The 23,374-nt window shown below is 46.1% G+C and overlaps 1 long non-coding RNA gene across 8 annotated transcripts; it reads right to left on the reverse strand.

Moving 5' to 3' along the window:
* Window positions 1-6,857: 6,857 nt before the first annotated feature.
* On the reverse strand, window positions 6,858-8,733 carry LOC118476270 (uncharacterized). 8 transcript variants are annotated; one of them, XR_004856046.1, is made up of 6 exons: window positions 8,523-8,733; window positions 8,291-8,336; window positions 8,033-8,221; window positions 7,661-7,841; window positions 7,548-7,574; window positions 6,858-7,180 (listed from the first exon to the last, which is right to left on the reverse strand). It is a non-coding gene; the product is annotated as an uncharacterized lncRNA (long non-coding RNA). The 8 variants fall into 8 exon arrangements; XR_004856043.1 differs by having other exon boundaries at window positions 7,661-8,221; window positions 8,523-8,716; XR_004856044.1 differs by having other exon boundaries at window positions 8,291-8,691.
* Window positions 8,734-23,374: the final 14,641 nt, after the last annotated feature.

Here is a 23,374-nt window from a genome sequence, read left to right on the forward strand (position 1 = left end):
AGGCATGAAATCGTCGTTTGACGATGAAAACATGTGTCACGGGAGGCCAAAAATAGCCTTACCGGCCTCTGGGGTCCAAAACGTGTACTATGGTTTGGACACTAAAATTCTACTATGTCAGCAAAGTTGATAAGGTTGGGAGACTCAAATTTCATTTTACCATGGTTTCAACACTAAAATCCTTTAGTGTCGATGTTTAGGTTTAGGGATAGGATTTAGGGTCTAGGTTTCCATAAAATCGTGTGCTATAGCTCACGGGTGGCAAAAAAATGCCATAATGGCCTCCCCGGTCTAAAACGAAGGTGGCAGGTCGGATACATAAAATTGGCTGTTTGGCCACGGAAATGTGTGATATAGCTCGCGGGAGGCCAAGAACCGCTTTAAGGTGCTCCGGGGAGAAAAACACGTGTGGAGGAACACGGGCATAAAAATGGTCGCTCGGCCATGAAAACGTGTGTTATAGCTCACGGGAGGCCAAAACAACCTTACCAGTCTCTGGTCAAATAATGGGTGGCGGTCGGGAGGCACGAAATCGCTGTTCGACGACAAAAACATGTGTCACGGGAGGCCAAAATAGCCTTACGGGCCGCCGGGGACTAAAACGTGTACTATGGTTCGGACACTAAAATTCTACCATGCCTGCAAGCTTACTATGGTTTGGAGACTCAAACTTCATTTTACTATGGTTTGGACACTAAAACCTTTTAGTGTCGGTGTTTAAGGTTAGGGTTTAGGGATTGGATCTTGGGTCTAGGTTACCATAAAAACATGTGCTATAGCTCACTTGTGGCAAAAAATGTCGTAACGGCCTCTCCGATCTAAAATGTAGGTGGCAGGTCGGATGAGGCCATAATCAGCCTTAGCAGTCTCAGTGACCAAATCATGGGTGGTGGACGGGAGGCATGAAATCGTCGTTTGACGATGAAAACATGTGTCACGGGAGGCCAAAAATAGCCTTACCGGCCTCCGGGGACCAAAATGTGTGCTATGGTTTGGACACTAAAATTCTACTATGTCAGCAAAGTTGATAAGGTTGGGAGACTCAAATTTCATTTTACCATGGTTTCAACACTAAAATCCTTTAGTGTCGATGTTTAGGTTTAGGGATAGGATTTAGGGTCTAGGTTTCCATAAAATCGTGTGCTATAGCTCACGTGTGGCAAAAAATGCCATAACGGCCTCCCCGGTCTAAAACGAAGGAGGCAGGTCGGATACATAAAATTGGCTGTTTAGCCACGGAAATGTTTGATCTAGCTCGCGGGAGGCCAAGAACCGCTTTAAGGTGCTCCGAGGACAAAAACACGTGTGGAGGAACGCGGGCATAAAAATGGTCGCTCGGCCATGAAAACGTGTGCTATAGCTCACGGGAGGCCAAAACAGCCTTACCAGTCTCTATGGTCAAATCATGGGTGGCGGTCGGGAGGCACGAAATCGCTGTTCGACGACAAAAACTTGTGTCACGGGAGGCCAAAATAGCCTTACGGGCCGCCGTGGACTAAAACGTGTACTATGGTTTGGACACTAAAATTCTACCATTCCTGCAAGCTTACTATGGTTTGGAGACTCAAACTTCATTTTACTATGGTTTGGACACTAAAACCTTTTAGTGTCGGTGTTTAAGGTTAGGGTTTAGGGATTGGATTTGGGGTCTAGGTTACCATAAAAACATGTGCTATAGCTCACTTGTGGCAAAAAATGTCGTAACGGCCTCTCCGGTCTAAAACGTAGGTGGCAGGTCGGATACATGAAATTGGCTCTTTGGCCACGAAAACGTGTGCTACAGCTCGTGGGAGGCCAAGGACCACTTTAAGGTGCTCTGGGAACCAAAAAACGGGTGGTGGAACACGTACTTAAAAATGGTCGGTCGACCATGAAAACGTGTGCCATAACCTACGAGAGGCCATAAACAGCCTTAGCAGTCTCAGTGGCCAAATCATGGGTGGCGGACGGGAGGCATGAAATTGTCGTTTGACGATGAAAACATGTGTCACGGGAGGCCAAAAATAGCCTTACCGGCCTCCGGGGACCAAAACGTGTACTATGGTTTGGACACTAAAATTCTACTATGTCAGCAAAGTTGATAAGGTTGGGAGACTCAAATTTCATTTTACCATGGTTTCAACACTAAAATCCTTTAGTGTCGATGTTTAGGTTTAGGGATAGGATTTAGGGTCTAGGTTTCCATAAAATCGTGTGCTATAGCTCACGGGTGGCAAAAAAATGCCATAACGGCCTCCCCGGTCTACAACGAAGGTGGCAGGTCGGATACATAAAATTGGCTGTTTGGCCACGGAAATGTGTGATATAGCTCGCGGGAGGCCAAGAACCGCTTTAAGGTGCTCCGGGGAGAAAAACACGTGTGGAGGAACATGGGCATAAAAATGGTCGCTCGGCCATGAAAACGTGTGCTATAGCTCACGGGAGGCCAAAACAACCTTACCAGTCTCTATGGTCAAATAATGGGTGGCGGTCGGGAGGCACGAAATCGCTGTTCGACGACAAAAACATGTGTCACGGGAGGCCAAAATAGCCTTACGGGCCGCCGGGGACTAAAACGTGTACTATGGTTCGGACACTAAAATTCTACCATGCCTGCAAGCTTACTATGGTTTGGAGACTCAAACTTCATTTTACTATGGTTTGGACACTAAAACCTTTTAGTGTCGGTGTTTAAGGTTAGGGTTTAGGGATTGGATCTTGGGTCTAGGTTACAATAAAAACATGTGCTATAGCTCACTTGTGGCAAAAAATGTCGTAACGGCCTCTCCGATCTAAAATGTAGGTGGCAGGTCGGATGAGGCCATAATCAGCCTTAGCAGTCTCAGTGGCCAAATCATGGGTGGTGGACGGGAGGCATGAAATCGTCGTTTGACGATGAAAACATGTGTCACGGGAGGCCAAAAATAGCCTTACCGGCCTCCGGGGACCAAAACGTGTGCTATGGTTTGGACACTAAAATTCTACTATGTCAGCAAAGTTGATAAGGTTGGGAGACTCAAATTTCATTTTACCATGGTTTCAACACTAAAATCCTTTAGTGTCGATGTTTAGGTTTAGGGATAGGATTTAGGGTCTAGGTTTCCATAAAATCGTGTGCTATAGCTCACGGGTGGCAAAAAAATGCCATAACGGCCTCCCCGGTCTAAAACGAAGGAGGCAGGTCGGATACATAAAATTGGCTGTTTGGCCACGGAAATGTTTGATCTAGCTCGCGGGAGGCCAAGAACCGCTTTAAGGTGCTCCGAGGACAAAAACACGTGTGGAGGAACGCGGACATAAAAATGGTCGCTCGGCCATGAAAACGTGTGCTATAGCTCACGGGAGGCCAAAACAGCCTTACTAGTCTCTATGGTCAAATCATGGGTGGCGGTCGGGAGGCACGAAATCGCTGTTCGACGACAAAAACTTGTGTCACGGGAGGCCAAAATAGCCTTACGGGCTGTCGGGGACTAAAACGTGTACTATGGTTTGGACACTAAAATTCTACCATTCCTGCATGCTTACTATGGTTTGGAGACTCAAACTTCATTTTACTATGGTTTGGACACTAAAACCTTTTAGTGTCGGTGTTTAAGGTTAGGGTTTAGGGATTGGATTTGGGGTCTAGGTTACCATAAAAACATGTGCTATAGCTCACTTGTGGCAAAAAATGTCGTAACGGCCTCTCCGGTCTAAAACGTAGGTGGTAGGTCGGATACATGAAATTGGCTCTTTGGCCACGAAAACGTGTGCTACAGCTCGTGGGAGGCCAAGGACCACTTTAAGGTGCTCTGGGAACCAAAAAACGGGTGGTGGAACACGTACTTAAAAATGGTCGCTCGACCATGAAAACGTGTGCCATAACCTACGAGAGGCCATAAACAGCCTTAGCAGTCTCAGTGGCCAAACCATGGGTGGCGGACGGGAGGCATGAAATTGTCGTTTGACGATGAAAACATGTGTCACGGGAGGCCAAAAATAGCCTTACCGGCCTCCGGGGACCAAAACGTGTACTATGGTTTGGACACTAAAATTCTACTATGTCAGCAAAGTTGATAAGGTTGGGAGACTCAAATTTCATTTTACCATGGTTTCAACACTAAAATCCTTTAGTGTCGATGTTTAGGTTTAGGGATAGGATTTAGGGTCTAGGTTTCCATAAAATCGTGTGCTATAGCTCACGGGTGGCAAAAAAATGCCATAACGGCCTCCCCGGACTACAACGAAGGTGGCAGGTCGGATACATAAAATTGGCTGTTTGGCCACGGAAATGTGTGATATAGCTCGCGGGAGGCCAAGAACCGCTTTAAGGTGCTCCGGGGAGAAAAACACGTGTGGAGGAACACGGGCATAAAAATGGTCGCTCGGCCATGAAAACGTGTGCTATAGCTCACGGGAGGCCAAAACAACCTTACCAGTCTCTATGGTCAAATAATGGGTGGCGGTCGGGAGGCACGAAATCGCTGTTCGACGACAAAAACATGTGTCACGGGAGGCCAAAATAGCCTTACGGGCCGCCGGGGACTAAAACGTGTACTATGGTTCGGACACTAAAATTCTACCATGCCTGCAAGCTTACTATGGTTTGGAGACTCAAACTTCATTTTACTATGGTTTGGACACTAAAACCTTTTAGTGTCGGTGTTTAAGGTTAGGGTTTAGGGATTGGATCTTGGGTCTAGGTTACAATAAAAACATGTGCTATAGCTCACTTGTGGCAAAAAATGTCGTAACGGCCTCTCCGATCTAAAATGTAGGTGGCAGGTCGGATGAGGCCATAATCAGCCTTAGCAGTCTCAGTGGCCAAATCATGGGTGGTGGACGGGAGGCATGAAATCGTCGTTTGACGATGAAAACATGTGTCACGGGAGGCCAAAAATAGCCTTACCGGCCTCCGGGGACCAAAACGTGTGCTATGGTTTGGACACTAAAATTCTACTATGTCAGCAAAGTTGATAAGGTTGGGAGACTCAAATTTCATTTTACCATGGTTTCAACACTAAAATCCTTTAGTGTCGATGTTTAGGTTTAGGGATAGGATTTAGGGTCTAGGTTTCCATAAAATCGTGTGCTATAGCTCACGGGTGGCAAAAAAATGCCATAACGGCCTCCCAGGTCTAAAACGAAGGAGGCAGGTCGGATACATAAAATTGGCTGTTTGGCCACGGAAATGTTTGATCTAGCTCGCGGGAGGCCAAGAACCGCTTTAAGGTGCTCCGAGGACAAAAACACGTGTGGAGGAACGCGGACATAAAAATGGTCGCTCGGCCATGAAAACGTGTGCTATAGCTCACGGGAGGCCAAAACAGCCTTACTAGTCTCTATGGTCAAATCATGGGTGGCGGTCGGGAGGCACGAAATCGCTGTTCGACGACAAAAACTTGTGTCACGGGAGGCCAAAATAGCCTTACGGGCTGTCGGGGACTAAAACGTGTACTATGGTTTGGACACTAAAATTCTACCATTCCTGCATGCTTACTATGGTTTGGAGACTCAAACTTCATTTTACTATGGTTTGGACACTAAAACCTTTTAGTGTCGGTGTTTAAGGTTAGGGTTTAGGGATTGGATTTGGGGTCTAGGTTACCATAAAAACATGTGCTATAGCTCACTTGTGGCAAAAAATGTCGTAACGGCCTCTACGGTCTAAAACGTAGGTGGTAGGTCGGATACATGAAATTGGCTCTTTGGCCACGAAAACGTGTGCTACAGCTCGTGGGAGGCCAAAGACCACTTTAAGGTGCTCTGGGAACCAAAAAACGGGTGGTGGAACACGTACTTAAAAATGGTCGCTCGACCATGAAAACGTGTGCCATAACCTACGAGAGGCCATAAACAGCCTTAGCAGTCTCAGTGGCCAAATCATGGGTGGCGGACGGGAGGCATGAAATTGTCGTTTGACGATGAAAACATGTGTCACGGGAGGCCAAAAATAGCCTTACCGGCCTCCGGGGACCAAAACGTGTACTATGGTTTGGACACTAAAATTCTACTATGTCAGCAAAGTTGATAAGGTTGGGAGACTCAAATTTCATTTTACCATGGTTTCAACACTAAAATCCTTTAGTGTCGATGTTTAGGTTTAGGGATAGGATTTAGGGTCTAGGTTTCCATAAAATCGTGTGCTATAGCTCACGGGTGGCAAAAAAATGCCATAACGGCCTCCCCGGTCTACACGAAGGTGGCAGGTCGGATACATAAAATTGGCTGTTTGGCCACGGAAATGTGTGATATAGCTCGCGGGAGGCCAAGAACCGCTTTAAGGTGCTCCGGGGAGAAAAACACGTGTGGAGGAACACGGGCATAAAAATGGTCGCTCGGCCATGAAAACGTGTGCTATAGCTCACGGGAGGCCAAAACAACCTTACCAGTCTCTCACTACACGACGGTTCACTTACAGCGACCTACGGTTGGTTGTTAAAACGGCCTTCAGCGACCTACAGTTGGTCGCTAAAAACTTTTAGCGACCCATAAGGATGGTCGCTGTAAGTGCCGTCGCTAAAGGCTTTAGCGACCGACATCTTTTTAGCGACCGACCGTCCGTTGCTAATATGATATATTTAGCGACCAACCGTGAGTTGTTGTACTATAGATTTAGCAACCAACCGTAAGTCGTCATACTATACATTTAGCAACCAACAGAAAGTCGCCCTTTTTACAGTTGTTATTAATAATAATATACATTTAATTAAGCACCACAAATCACAGATTTTTATACACAAATCATAAAGACATACACAGTTAATCAGTATACCACAGTCATAGATCCATCACATAAACACAAAAGCACCACAATTATATATTCACAAAAACATCACAATTATAATATCATTCACAACTAGATCATTTACAGATAGCTAGCTAGATCAGTCACAAAAGCACCACAGCGACATCACTCCAGCTTGAAGCAGTTCAAAAGCCCACAACTACATCACTAATGTTTCATATCACTCTAGCTATTGTTCAAAAGTCCACAACTGCATCACTAATTTTCATGGTGTCTCAGATTCTACCTTCTCCCGCAGACATCCATCAACAGCATTGCGGCAGTTATACAAGGGAGTATCAGCAAAGCATTAAGGGTACTCATGAGAATTGATGTTGAATGAGGAGAAAGTCCAATGTCTGAAAACAAACTAGCCACTCCAGACTGCTCAAATATTTCAGGAGCGTAGCGGAGAAGACCACTGATTCCTGTAGACTGTATTTTTGAGAAGAGCAAACAAAAAACAAGCAAAAAAGAACGTGTCAGCAGACACTAGCATTCTGTATACATGGTAGCTAGTATGCAAGTAAACTGAACTCCATGCTGAATTGAATACATAATCAACATACAATGATTAGTCAACACCAGCTTATCGGCCAAAGTACTTTTGCAAACAAAGGCAAGGAATTATCTCATAAAATTAGTTATCTTTTTTCTGTGTGCACAATAAGATCAAAGGGGCTAACAAGTTACACCAAGTAGTCCCAGCTACATTCAGTTATAGACAAAATTTGTTGAATGTATTGGCATGCCCAATCGAGTTAAATCAACTATTTCAGAATATATGGTCATCCAAACTAACCTTCTCCCATTTTTGCATTGATCTTATCTGCAAGCATAGAAAAGAATCAATAAGAACCAACCATGGAAACAGATTTGCATTGGTAACAAGAGACGCTGATGGCAGAAAATTACAACGAGATGTGAGATTATCTCCAACAGCAAAAACATAATGCCCATTCTTGTCATCTTCTCTCAGAGGAGGGGAACCATCATGAGGCTGCTCTTGGTTGACTTGAGAAGAAACACAACCTGAAGATAGGCCCAACACTGCAGCACTGAAGGCATTCACAACTTCTTGTCCACAAAGTGCAAACTGAACATGGAGAGACAAACCAATAAATTATCCAATGAACTGAGTTAATTATTAAGCAACCAAATCACCAAAGCATCATGCCGCAGCTGGTTTCCAACACGAGCTTGGGCACTGAAGGCTGTTCTTGGGCACTAAAGGCTGTTCACCAGTGAGTAGTGACAAAAAAAACTGAGAAAATGAGAAACGCTTACAGTAATTACTGATTAGGATTAGCTAGCAGCTGGCCGAGGCCCGAGTGGACACTGCCGCACGGCCCGCACTGGCTGTGGCCGAGCGCCCAAGCCGCAGGGGCGAGCGGCCGCTGCCCGCCGGTGCCCGACTGTTGGACGCACGACGGCCGGACGGGGAGGCCCTGGTGGCTGACCGACCATCTAAACTGACTGCAGGATAATAGGAATTCAGCATTAAACAATGCAAAAACAAAGAACTAGCCATTCGGGCCAACAAACCTGACAATATTTGGATAACTGAGAGAGTGTCTGTGAAAATATATGTCTGCAAAGAGACATTCCCCAATTTATTGAACGCCAGTTTTGAAAATATTGAGATGACAAAGAAAATGTCTGTTTCTTGCAAGATTGCTCTGCAGCCTGCACCTTGTTAGCCCCTGATGAAGCTGTTCTAAACTGACTAAAATGAAGCAGGCCCAAGAAACAAATTGAGGGGCGGCTGAGAGCTCACCGGAGAGGGGCAGCTGACGGAGCGCAGGGGCGAGGCGACGGGATACGGAGGGCGGGGCGGCGAACGGGGTTGCACGCGGCTCTGGGCGTCGAGTCTTCAGCGCGGGTTGCAGGGGCGCTGCTCCTGGCGGGCGGATGCAGAGGCGGGGCGCCTGGGCGGCTTTCCTGGTGGCGCTGGATGGCAGCTGGCGGCTGCTAGGGAGAGGGAGCAGGTAGTGGCGGCTAGGGTTGGGGGCATGGCCGGTTTCATGGGCCCTGGTGGGCCGGCTAGGTTAGGTTAGGTTAGTTTTTTTATTTCTTTTCTAATTCCTTTCTAATTTCAAAATATAATTTTAAATAACCATAAAATTTATAACAATTAACCTAAAACTATTTATAAATAAAATATTTATTTTTGGGACTAATAAGTATATTATTAATTTACTAGGATTTTCATTTAACAAGAAATATTTGTTAAATATCCAAAAAAATCAATTATAAGCAATCAAAAATCATTCTAAAGGTAAATAAATAACAAGCACTTTTTTAAAAAAAATTGATTACCATAAATATTATTATTAACTAAATGTATTATTTTTATTTAATGATTTTTATAGTGTTACACCTAGGCAACAGCTTCTGGGATGAAGACGAGAAGGCGGGTGTGGGGGGAAGGAAACGACGGTCAGGTACATTGAAGCGGCCACTGGAACCGAGACTGAGCGCGCGGCGGCGGCGGCTGGGAGAGAAGCCAGGGAGCGTGCGGTTGCTAGGGTTAGGTAGATGGGCCCCTAGTGGGCCTTAGGGTTAGGGAGGGTTTTCTTTTTTTATTTCGAAATGCATTTTTAAATTACTCAACAATTCATAAAAAAAGCTAGAAAACCATTCACCCTTGTTTATAAACCTTTGTCTCCCTAGAAAACCATTCACTTGTGATCCATGATTTATCCATACTCTTTATGTAGGATTTGAAACGACTTTCAACTCGAATCTAATATCATATAAGCACAAAAAACATAGTTGCATACTATAGTCATGTCCATACATAAACAAACCAGGAAATAAACATACAAGCAATATAAAAAAGAAATAAATCACCATGCAATTTAGCGATCAATGTTTACTTGTTTTAATTAATTTTTAGTCACTAACATCTACAGGTACGTTCAAGCTATAAGATTTGATAGTGATCCTTGCTCTATAGCGACCCACCGCTAGTCCCCGACGACATCTATAGCGACCAACCATAAGTTGTTAAATTTCTAGACTTTTAGCGACCAACCGACCGTTGCTACAAAAGGATTTAGCGACTGACCGTCGGTCCCTAACCTTTAGCAACCAACAGTTGGTACCTAATAAGGGTCGCTAAAGATCAACCGTCGTGTAGTGTCTATGGTCAAATAATGGGTGGCGGTCGGGAGGCACGAAATCGCTGTTCGACGACAAAAACATGTGTCACGGGAGGCCAAAATAGCCTTACGGGCCGCCGGGGACTAAAACGTGTACTATGGTTCGGACACTAAAATTCTACCATGCCTGCAAGCTTACTATGGTTTGGAGACTCAAACTTCATTTTACTATGGTTTGGACACTAAAACCTTTTAGTGTCGGTGTTTAAGGTTAGGGTTTAGGGATTGGATCTTGGGTCTAGGTTACAATAAAAACATGTGCTATAGCTCACTTGTGGCAAAAAATGTCGTAACGGCCTCTCCGATCTAAAATGTAGGTGGCAGGTCGGATGAGGCCATAATCAGCCTTAGCAGTCTCAGTGGCCAAATCATGGGTGGTGGACGGGAGGCATGAAATCGTCGTTTGACGATGAAAACATGTGTCACGGGAGGCCAAAAATAGCCTTACCGGCCTCCGGGGACCAAAACGTGTGCTATGGTTTGGACACTAAAATTCTACTATGTCAGCAAAGTTGATAAGGTTGGGAGACTCAAATTTCATTTTACCATGGTTTCAACACTAAAATCCTTTAGTGTCGATGTTTAGGTTTAGGGATAGGATTTAGGGTCTAGGTTTCCATAAAATCGTGTGCTATAGCTCACGGGTGGCAAAAAAATGCCATAACGGCCTCCCCGGTCTAAAACGAAGGAGGTAGGTCGGATACATAAAATTGGCTGTTTGGCCACGGAAATGTTTGATCTAGCTCGCGGGAGGCCAAGAACCGCTTTAAGGTGCTCCGAGGACAAAAACACGTGTGGAGGAACGCGGACATAAAAATGGTCGCTCGGCCATGAAAACGTGTGCTATAGCTCACGGGAGGCCAAAACAGCCTTACTAGTCTCTATGGTCAAATCATGGGTGGCGGTCGGGAGGCACGAAATCGCTGTTCGACGACAAAAACTTGTGTCACGGGAGGCCAAAATAGCCTTACGGGCTGTCGGGGACTAAAACGTGTACTATGGTTTGGACACTAAAATTCTACCATTCCTGCATGCTTACTATGGTTTGGAGACTCAAACTTCATTTTACTATGGTTTGGACACTAAAACCTTTTAGTGTCGGTGTTTAAGGTTAGGGTTTAGGGATTGGATTTGGGGTCTAGGTTACCATAAAAACATGTGCTATAGCTCACTTGTGGCAAAAAATGTTGTAACGGCCTCTCCGGTCTAAAACGTAGGTGGTAGGTCGGATACATGAAATTGGCTCTTTGGCCACGAAAACGTGTGCTACAGCTCGTGGGAGGCCAAGGACCACTTTAAGGTGCTCTGGGAACCAAAAAACGGGTGGTGGAACACGTACTTAAAAATGGTCGCTCGACCATGAAAACGTGTGCCATAACCTACGAGAGGCCATAAACAGCCTTAGCAGTCTCAGTGGCCAAATCATGGGTGGCGGACGGGAGGCATGAAATCGTCGTTTGACGATGAAAACATGTGTCACGGGAGGCCAAAAATAGCCTTACCGGCCTCCGGGGACCAAAACGTGTACTATGGTTTGGACACTAAAATTCTACTATGTCAGCAAAGTTGATAAGGTTGGGAGACTCAAATTTCATTTTACCATGGTTTCAACACTAAAATCCTTTAGTGTCGATGTTTAGGTTTAGGGATAGGATTTAGGGTCTAGGTTTCCATAAAATCGTGTGCTATAGCTCACGGGTGGCAAAAAAATGCCATAACGGCCTCCCCGGTCTAAAACGAAGGTGGCAGGTCGGATACATAAAATTGGCTGTTTGGCCACGGAAATGTGTGATATAGCTCGCGGGAGGCCAAGAACCGCTTTAAGGTGCTCCGGGGAGAAAAACACGTGTGGAGGAACACGGGCATAAAAATGGTCGCTCGGCCATGAAAACGTGTGCTATAGCTCACGGGAGGCCAAAACAACCTTACCAGTCTCTATGGTCAAATAATGGGTGGCGGTCGGGAGGCACGAAATCGCTGTTCGACGACAAAAACATGTGTCACGGGAGGCCAAAATAGCCTTACGGGCCGCCGGGGACTAAAACGTGTACTATGGTTCGGACACTAAAATTCTACCATGCCTGCAAGCTTACTATGGTTTGGAGACTCAAACTTCATTTTACTATGGTTTGGACACTAAAACCTTTTAGTGTCGGTGTTTAAGGTTAGGGTTTAGGGATTGGATCTTGGGTCTAGGTTACCATAAAAACATGTGCTATAGCTCACTTGTGGCAAAAAAATGTCGTAACGGCCTCTCCGATCTAAAACGTAGGTGGCAGGTCGGATACATGAAATTGGCTCTTTGGCCACGGAAACGTGTGCTACAGCTCGTGGGAGGCCAAGGACCACTTTAAGGTGCTCTGGGGACCAAAAAGCGGGTGGTGGAACACGTACTTAAAATGGTCGCTCGACCATGAAAACGTGTGCCATAGCCTACGAGAGGCCATAAACAGCCTTAGCAGTCTCAGTGGCCAAATCATGGGTGGCGGACGGGAGGCATGAAATCATCGTTTGACGATGAAAACATGTGTCACGGGAGGCCAAAAATAGCCTTACCGGCCTCCGGGGACCAAAACGTGTACTATGGTTTGGACACTAAAATTCTACTATGTCAGCAAAGTTGATAAGGTTGGGAGACTCAAATTTCATTTTACCATGGTTTCAACACTAAAATCCTTTAGTGTCGATGTTTAGGTTTAGGGATAGGATTTAGGGTCTAGGTTTCCATAAAATCGTGTGCTATAGCTCACGGGTGGCAAAAAAATGCCATAACGGCCTCCCCGGTCTAAAACGAAGGTGGCAGGTCAGATACATAAAATTGGCTGTTTGGCCACGGAAATGTGTGATATAGCTCGCGGGAGGCCAAGAACCGCTTTAAGGTGCTCCGGGGAGAAAAACACATGTGGAGGAACACGGGCATAAAAATGGTCGCTCGGCCATGAAAACGTGTGCTATAGCTCACGGGAGGCCAAAACAACCTTACCAGTCTCTATGGTCAAATAATGGGTGGCGGTCGGGAGGCACGAAATCGCTGTTCGACGACAAAAACAAGTGTCACGGGAGGCCAAAATAGCCTTACGGGCCGCCGGGGACTAAAACGTGTACTATGGTTCGGACACTAAAATTCTACCATGCCTGCAAGCTTACTATGGTTTGGAGACTCAAACTTCATTTTACTATGGTTTGGACACTAAAACCTTTTAGTGTCGGTGTTTAAGGTTAGGGTTTAGGGATTGGATCTTGGGTCTAGGTTACCATAAAAACATGTGCTATAGCTCACTTGTGGCAAAAAATGTCGTAACGGCCTCTCCGATCTAAAATGTAGGTGGTAGGTCGGATGAGGCCATAATCAGCCTTAGCAGTCTCAGTGACCAAATCATGGGTGGTGGACGGGAGGCATGAAATCGTCGTTTGACGATGAAAACATGTGTCACGGGAGGCCAAAAATAGCCTTACCGGCCTCCGGGGACCAAAACGTGTGCTATGGTTTGGACACTAAAATTCTACTATGTCAGCAAAGTTGATAAGGTTGGGAGACTCAAATTTCATTTTACCATGGTTTCAACACTAAAATCCTTTAGTGTCGATGTTTAGGTTTAGGGATAGGATTTAGGGTCTAGGTTTCCATAAAATCGTGTGCTATAGCTCACGTGTGGCAAAAAATGCCATAACGGCCTCCCCGGTCTAAAACGAAGGAGGCAGGTCGGATACATAAAATTGGCTGTTTGGCCACGGAAATGTTTGATCTAGCTCGCGGGAGGCCAAGAACCGCTTTAAGGTGCTCCGAGGACAAAAACACGTGTGGAGGAACGCGGGCATAAAAATGGTCGCTCGGCTCTGAAAACGTGTGCTATAGCTCACGGGAGGCCAAAACAGCCTTACCAGTCTCTATGGTCAAATCATGGGTGGCGGTCGGGAGGCACGAAATCGCTGTTCGACGACAAAAACATGTGTCACGGGAGGCCAAAATAGCCTTACGGGCCGCCGGGGACTAAAACGTGTACTATGGTTTGGACACTAAAATTCTACCATTCCTGCAAGCTTACTATGGTTTGGAGACTCAAACTTCATTTTACTATGGTTTGGACACTAAAACCTTTTAGTGTCGGTGTTTAAGGTTAGGGTTTAGGGATTGGATTTGGGGTCTAGGTTACCATAAAAACATGTGCTATAGCTCACTTGTGGCAAAAAATGTCGTAACGGCCTCTCCGGTCTAAAACGTAGGTGGCAGGTCGGATACATGAAATTGGCTCTTTGGCCACGAAAACGTGTGCTACAGCTCGTGGGAGGCCAAGGACCACTTTAAGGTGCTCTGGGAACCAAAAAACGGGTGGTGGAACACGTACTTAAAAATGGTCGCTCGACCATGAAAACGTGTGCCATAACCTACGAGAGGCCATAAACAGCCTTAGCAGTCTCAGTGGCCAAATCATGGGTGGCGGACGGGAGGCATGAAATCGTCGTTTGACGATGAAAACATGTGTCACGGGAGGCCAAAAATAGCCTTACCGGCCTCCGGGGTCCAAAACGTGTACTATGGTTTGGACACTAAAATTCTACTATGTCAGCAAAGTTGATAAGGTTGGGAGACTCAAATTTCATTTTACCATGGTTTCAACACTAAAATCCTTTAGTGTCGATGTTTAGGTTTAGGGATAGGATTTAGGGTCTAGGTTTCCATAAAATCGTGTGCTATAGCTCACGGGTGGCAAAAAAATGCCATAACGGCCTCCCCGGTCTAAAACGAAGGTGGCAGGTCGGATACATAAAATTGGCTGTTTGGCCACGGAAATGTGTGATATAGCTCGCGGGAGGCCAAGAACCGCTTTAAGGTGCTCCGGGGAGAAAAACACGTGTGGAGGAACACGGGCATAAAAATGGTCGCTCGGCCATGAAAACGTGTGTTATAGCTCACGGGAGGCCAAAACAACCTTACCAGTCTCTGGTCAAATAATGGGTGGCGGTCGGGAGGCACGAAATCGCTGTTCGACGACAAAAACATGTGTCACGGGAGGCCAAAATAGCCTTACGGGCCGCCGGGGACTAAAACGTGTACTATGGTTCGGACACTAAAATTCTACCATGCCTGCAAGCTTACTATGGTTTGGAGACTCAAACTTCATTTTACTATGGTTTGGACACTAAAACCTTTTAGTGTCGGTGTTTAAGGTTAGGGTTTAGGGATTGGATCTTGGGTCTAGGTTACCATAAAAACATGTGCTATAGCTCACTTGTGGCAAAAAATGTCGTAACGGCCTCTCCGATCTAAAATGTAGGTGGCAGGTCGGATGAGGCCATAATCAGCCTTAGCAGTCTCAGTGACCAAATCATGGGTGGTGGACGGGAGGCATGAAATCGTCGTTTGACGATGAAAACATGTGTCACGGGAGGCCAAAAATAGCCTTACCGGCCTCCGGGGACCAAAACGTGTGCTATGGTTTGGACACTAAAATTCTACTATGTCAGCAAAGTTGATAAGGTTGGGAGACTCAAATTTCATTTTACCATGGTTTCAACACTAAAATCCTTTAGTGTCGATGTTTAGGTTTAGGGATAGGATTTAGGGTCTAGGTTTCCATAAAATCGTGTGCTATAGCTCACGTGTGGCAAAAAATGCCATAACGGCCTCCCCGGTCTAAAACGAAGGAGGCAGGTCGGATACATAAAATTGGCTGTTTGGCCACGGAAATGTTTGATCTAGCTCGCGGGAGGCCAAGAACCGCTTTAAGGTGCTCCGAGGACAAAAACACGTGTGGAGGAACGCGGGCATAAAAATGGTCGCTCGGCCATGAAAACGTGTGCTATAGCTCACGGGAGGCCAAAACAGCCTTACCAGTCTCTATGGTCAAATCATGGGTGGCGGTCGGGAGGCACGAAATCGCTGTTCGACGACAAAAACTTGTGTCATGGGAGGCCAAAATAGCCTTACGGGCCGCCGTGGACTAAAACGTGTACTATGGTTTGGACACTAAAATTCTACCATTCCTGCAAGCTTACTATGGTTTGGAGACTCAAACTTCATTTTACTATGGTTTGGACACTAAAACCTTTTAGTGTCGGTGTTTAAGGTTAGGGTTTAGGGATTGGATTTGGGGTCTAGGTTACCATAAAAACATGTGCTATAGCTCACTTGTGGCAAAAAATGTCGTAACGGCCTCTCCGGTCTAAAACGTAGGTGGCAGGTCGGATACATGAAATTGGCTCTTTGGCCACGAAAACGTGTGCTACAGCTCGTGGGAGGCCAAGGACCACTTTAAGGTGCTCTGGGAACCAAAAAACGGGTGGTGGAACACGTACTTAAAAATGGTCGGTCGACCATGAAAACGTGTGCCATAACCTACGAGAGGCCATAAACAGCCTTAGCAGTCTCAGTGGCCAAATCATGGGTGGCGGACGGGAGGCATGAAATTGTCGTTTGACGATGAAAACATGTGTCACGGGAGGCCAAAAATAGCCTTACCGGCCTCCGGGGACCAAAACGTGTACTATGGTTTGGACACTAAAATTCTACTATGTCAGCAAAGTTGATAAGGTTGGGAGACTCAAATTTCATTTTACCATGGTTTCAACACTAAAATCCTTTAGTGTCGATGTTTAGGTTTAGGGATAGGATTTAGGGTCTAGGTTTCCATAAAATCGTGTGCTATAGCTCACGGGTGGCAAAAAAATGCCATAACGGCCTCCCCGGTCTACAACGAAGGTGGCAGGTCGGATACATAAAATTGGCTGTTTGGCCACGGAAATGTGTGATATAGCTCGCGGGAGGCCAAGAACCGCTTTAAGGTGATCCGGGGAGAAAAACACGTGTGGAGGAACACGGGCATAAAAATGGTCGCTCGGCCATGAAAACGTGTGCTATAGCTCACGGGAGGCCAAAACAACCTTACCAGTCTCTATGGTCAAATAATGGGTGGCGGTCGGGAGGCACGAAATCGCTGTTCGACGACAAAAACATGTGTCACGGGAGGCCAAAATAGCCTTACGGGCCGCCGGGGACTAAAACGTGTACTATGGTTCGGACACTAAAATTCTACCATGCCTGCAAGCTTACTATGGTTTGGAGACTCAAACTTCATTTTACTATGGTTTGGACACTAAAACCTTTTAGTGTCGGTGTTTAAGGTTAGGGTTTAGGGATTGGATCTTGGGTCTAGGTTACAATAAAAACATGTGCTATAGCTCACTTGTGGCAAAAAATGTCGTAACGGCCTCTCCGATCTAAAATGTAGGTGGCAGGTCGGATGAGGCCATAATCAGCCTTAGCAGTCTCAGTGGCCAAATCATGGGTGGTGGACGGGAGGCATGAAATCGTCGTTTGACGATGAAAACATGTGTCACGGGAGGCCAAAAATAGCCTTACCGGCCTCCGGGGACCAAAACGTGTGCTATGGTTTGGACACTAAAATTCTACTATGTCAGCAAAGTTGATAAGGTTGGGAGACTCAAATTTCATTTTACCATGGTTTCAACACTAAAATCCTTTAGTGTCGATGTTTAGGTTTAGGGATAGGATTTAGGGTCTAGGTTTCCATAAAATCGTGTGCTATAGCTCACGGGTGGCAAAAAAATGTCATAACGGCCTCCCCGGTCTAAAACGAAGGAGGCAGGTCGGATACATAAAATTGGCTGTTTGGCCACGGAAATGTTTGATCTAGCTCGCGGGAGGCCAAGAACCGCTTTAAGGTGCTCCGAGGACAAAAACACGTGTGGAGGAACGCGGACATAAAAATGGTCGCTCGGCCATGAAAACGTGTGCTATAGCTCACGGGAGGCCAAAACAGCCTTACTAGTCTCTATGGTCAAATCATGGGTGGCGGTCGGGAGGCACGAAATCGCTGTTCGACGACAAAAACTTGTGTCACGGGAGGCCAAAATAGCCTTACGGGCTGTCGGGGACTAAAACGTGTACTATGGTTTGGACACTAAAATTCTACCGTTCCTGCATGCTTACTATGGTTTGGAGACTCAAACTTCATTTTACTATGGTTTGGACACTAAAACCTTTTAGTGTCGGTGTTTAAGGTTAGGGTTTAGGGATTGGATTTGGGGTCTAGGTTACCATAAAAACATGTGCTATAGCTCACTTGTGGCAAAAAATGTCGTAACGGCCTCTCCGGTCTAAAACGTAGGTGGTAGGTCGGATACATGAAATTGGCTCTTTGGCCACGAAAACGTGTGCTACAGCTCGTGGGAGGCCAAGGACCACTTTAAGGTGCTCTGGGAACCAAAAAACGGGTGGTGGAACACGTACTTAAAAATGGTCGCTCGACCATGAAAACGTGTGCCATAACCTACGAGAGGCCATAAACAGCCTTAGCAGTCTCAGTGGCCAAATCATGGGTGGCGGACGGGAGGCATGAAATTGTCGTTTGACGATGAAAACATGTGTCACGGGAGGCCAAAAATAGCCTTACCGGCCTCCGGGGACCAAAACGTGTACTATGGTTTGGACACTAAAATTCTACTATGTCAGCAAAGTTGATAAGGTTGGGAGACTCAAATTTCATTTTACCATGGTTTCAACACTAAAATCCTTTAGTGTCGATGTTTAGGTTTAGGGATAGGATTTAGGGTCTAGGTTTCCATAAAATCGTGTGCTATAGCTCACGGGTGGCAAAAAAATGCCATAACGGCCTCCCCGGTCTACAACGAAGGTGGCAGGTCGGATACATAAAATTGGCTGTTTGGCCACGGAAATGTGTGATATAGCTCGCGGGAGGCCAAGAACCGCTTTAAGGTGCTCCGGGGAGAAAAACACGTGTGGAGGAACACGGTCATAAAAATGGTCGCTCGGCCATGAAAACGTGTGCTATAGCTCACGGGAGGCCAAAACAACCTTACCAGTCTCTATGGTCAAATAATGGGTGGCGGTCGGGAGGCACGAAATCGCTGTTCGACGACAAAAACATGTGTCACGGGAGGCCAAAATAGCCTTACGGGCCGCCGGGGACTAAAACGTGTACTATGGTTCGGACACTAAAATTCTACCATGCCTGCAAGCTTACTATGGTTTGGAGACTCAAACTTCATTTTACTATGGTTTGGACACTAAAACCTTTTAGTGTCGGTGTTTAAGGTTAGGGTTTAGGGATTGGATCTTGGGTCTAGGTTACAATAAAAACATGTGCTATAGCTCACTTGTGGCAAAAAATGTCGTAACGGCCTCTCCGATCTAAAATGTAGGTGGCAGGTCGGATGAGGCCATAATCAGCCTTAGCAGTCTCAGTGGCCAAATCATGGGTGGTGGACGGGAGGCATGAAATCGTCGTTTGACGATGAAAACATGTGTCACGGGAGGCCAAAAATAGCCTTACCGGCCTCCGGGGACCAAAACGTGTGCTATGGTTTGGACACTAAAATTCTACTATGTCAGCAAAGTTGATAAGGTTGGGAGACTCAAATTTCATTTTACCATGGTTTCAACACTAAAATCCTTTAGTGTCGATGTTTAGGTTTAGGGATAGGATTTAGGGTCTAGGTTTCCATAAAATCGTGTGCTATAGCTCACGGGTGGCAAAAAAATGCCATAACGGCCTCCCCGGTCTAAAACGAAGGAGGCAGGTCGGATACATAAAATTGGCTGTTTGGCCACGGAAATGTTTGATCTAGCTCGCGGGAGGCCAAGAACCGCTTTAAGGTGCTCCGAGGACAAAAACACGTGTGGAGGAACGCGGACATAAAAATGGTCGCTCGGCCATGAAAACGTGTGCTATAGCTCACGGGAGGCCAAAACAGCCTTACTAGTCTCTATGGTCAAATCATGGGTGGCGGTCGGGAGGCACGAAATCGCTGTTCGACGACAAAAACTTGTGTCACGGGAGGTCCAAAATAGCCTTACGGGCTGTCGGGGACTAAAACGTGTACTATGGTTTGGACACTAAAATTCTACCAGTTCCTGCATGCTTACTATGGTTTGGAGACTCAAACTTCATTTTACTATGGTTTGGACACTAAAACCTTTTAGTGTCGGTGTTTAAGGTTAGGGTTTAGGGATTGGATTTGGGGTCTAGGTTACCATAAAAACATGTGCTATAGCTCACTTGTGGCAAAAAATGTCGTAACGGCCTCTCCGGTCTAAAACGTAGGTGGTAGGTCGGATACATGAAATTGGCTCTTTGGCCACGAAAACGTGTGCTACAGCTCGTGGGAGGCCAAGGACCACTTTAAGGTGCTCTGGGAACCAAAAAACGGGTGGTGGAACACGTACTTAAAAATGGTCGCTCGACCATGAAAACGTGTGCCATAACCTACGAGAGGCCATAAACAGCCTTAGCAGTCTCAGTGGCCAAATCATGGGTGGCGGACGGGAGGCATGAAATTGTCGTTTGACGATGAAAACATGTGTCACGGGAGGCCAAAAATAGCCTTACCGGCCTCCGGGGACCAAAACGTGTACTATGGTTTGGACACTAAAATTCTACTATGTCAGCAAAGTTGATAAGGTTGGGAGACTCAAATTTCATTTTACCATGGTTTCAACACTAAAATCCTTTAGTGTCGATGTTTAGGTTTAGGGATAGGATTTAGGGTCTAGGTTTCCATAAAATCGTGTGCTATAGCTCACGGGTGGCAAAAAAATGCCATAACGGCCTCCCCGGTCTACAACGAAGGTGGCAGGTCGGATACATAAAATTGGCTGTTTGGCCACGGAAATGTGTGATATAGCTCGCGGGAGGCCAAGAACCGCTTTAAGGTGCTCCGGGGAGAAAAACACGTGTGGAGGAACACGGGCATAAAAATGGTCGCTCGGCCATGAAAACGTGTGCTATAGCTCACGGGAGGCCAAAACAACCTTACCAGTCTCTATGGTCAAATAATGGGTGGCGGTCGGGAGGCACGAAATCGCTGTTCGACGACAAAAACATGTGTCACGGGAGGCCAAAATAGCCTTACGGGCCGCCGGGGACTAAAACGTGTACTATGGTTCGGACACTAAAATTCTACCATGCCTGCAAGCTTACTATGGTTTGGAGACTCAAACTTCATTTTACTATGGTTTGGACACTAAAACCTTTTAGTGTCGGTGTTTAAGGTTAGGGTTTAGGGATTGGATCTTGGGTCTAGGTTACAATAAAAACATGTGCTATAGCTCACTTGTGGCAAAAAATGTCGTAACGGCCTCTCCGATCTAAAATGTAGGTGGCAGGTCGGATGAGGCCATAATCAGCCTTAGCAGTCTCAGTGGCCAAATCATGGGTGGTGGACGGGAGGCATGAAATCGTCGTTTGACGATGAAAACATGTGTCACGGGAGGCCAAAAATAGCCTTACCGGCCTCCGGGGACCAAAACGTGTGCTATGGTTTGGACACTAAAATTCTACTATGTCAGCAAAGTTGATAAGGTTGGGAGACTCAAATTTCATTTTACCATGGTTTCAACACTAAAATCCTTTAGTGTCGATGTTTAGGTTTAGGGATAGGATTTAGGGTCTAGGTTTCCATAAAATCGTGTGCTATAGCTCACGGGTGGCAAAAAAATGCCATAACGGCCTCCCCGGTCTAAAACGAAGGAGGCAGGTCGGATACATAAAATTGGCTGTTTGGCCACGGAAATGTTTGATCTAGCTCGCGGGAGGCCAAGAACCGCTTTAAGGTGCTCCGAGGACAAAAACACGTGTGGAGGAACGCGGACATAAAAATGGTCGCTCGGCCATGAAAACGTGTGCTATAGCTCACGGGAGGCCAAAACAGCCTTACTAGTCTCTATGGTCAAATCATGGGTGGCGGTCGGGAGGCACGAAATCGCTGTTCGACGACAAAAACTTGTGTCACGGGAGGCCAAAATAGCCTTACGGGCTGTCGGGGACTAAAACGTGTACTATGGTTTGGACACTAAAATTCTACCATTCCTGCATGCTTACTATGGTTTGGAGACTCAAACTTCATTTTACTATGGTTTGGACACTAAAACCTTTTAGTGTCGGTGTTTAAGGTTAGGGTTTAGGGATTGGATTTGGGGTCTAGGTTACCATAAAAACATGTGCTATAGCTCACTTGTGGCAAAAAATGTCGTAACGGCCTCTCCGGTCTAAAACGTAGGTGGTAGGTCGGATACATGAAATTGGCTCTTTGGCCACGAAAACGTGTGCTACATCTCGTGGGAGGCCAAGGACCACTTTAAGGTGCTCTGGGAACCAAAAAACGGGTGGTGGAACACGTACTTAAAAATGGTCGCTCGACCATGAAAACGTGTGCCATAACCTACGAGAGGCCATAAACAGCCTTAGCAGTCTCAGTGGCCAAATCATGGGTGGCGGACGGGAGGCATGAAATTGTCGTTTGACGATGAAAACATGTGTCACGGGAGGCCAAAAATAGCCTTACCGGCCTCCGGGGACCAAAACGTGTACTATGGTTTGGACACTAAAATTCTACTATGTCAGCAAAGTTGATAAGGTTGGGAGACTCAAATTTCATTTTACCATGGTTTCAACACTAAAATCCTTTAGTGTCGATGTTTAGGTTTAGGGATAGGATTTAGGGTCTAGGTTTCCATAAAATCGTGTGCTATAGCTCACGGGTGGCAAAAAAATGCCATAACGGCCTCCCCGGTCTACAACGAAGGTGGCAGGTCGGATACATAAAATTGGCTGTTTGGCCACGGAAATGTGTGATATAGCTCGCGGGAGGCCAAGAACCGCTTTAAGGTGCTCCGGGGAGAAAAACACGTGTGGAGGAACACGGGCATAAAAATGGTCGCTCGGCCATGAAAACGTGTGCTATAGCTCACGGGAGGCCAAAACAACCTTACCAGTCTCTATGGTCAAATAATGGGTGGCGGTCGGGAGGCACGAAATCGCTGTTCGACGACAAAAACATGTGTCACGGGAGGCCAAAATAGCCTTACGGGCCGCCGGGGACTAAAACGTGTACTATGGTTCGGACACTAAAATTCTACCATGCCTGCAAGCTTACTATGGTTTGGAGACTCAAACTTCATTTTACTATGGTTTGGACACTAAAACCTTTTAGTGTCGGTGTTTAAGGTTAGGGTTTAGGGATTGGATCTTGGGTCTAGGTTACAATAAAAACATGTGCTATAGCTCACTTGTGGCAAAAAATGTCGTAACGGCCTCTCCGATCTAAAATGTAGGTGGCAGGTCGGATGAGGCCATAATCAGCCTTAGCAGTCTCAGTGGCCAAATCATGGGTGGTGGACGGGAGGCATGAAATCGTCGTTTGACGATGAAAACATGTGTCACGGGAGGCCAAAAATAGCCTTACCGGCCTCCGGGGACCAAAACGTGTGCTATGGTTTGGACACTAAAATTCTACTATGTCAGCAAAGTTGATAAGGTTGGGAGACTCAAATTTCATTTTACCATGGTTTCAACACTAAAATCCTTTAGTGTCGATGTTTAGGTTTAGGGATAGGATTTAGGGTCTAGGTTTCCATAAAATCGTGTGCTATAGCTCACGGGTGGCAAAAAAATGCCATAACGGCCTCCCCGGTCTAAAACGAAGG

This window comes from Zea mays, chromosome 2 (assembly GCF_902167145.1).
Source record: "Zea mays cultivar B73 chromosome 2, Zm-B73-REFERENCE-NAM-5.0, whole genome shotgun sequence".
NCBI classification, from domain to species: Eukaryota; Viridiplantae; Streptophyta; class Magnoliopsida; order Poales; family Poaceae; genus Zea; species Zea mays.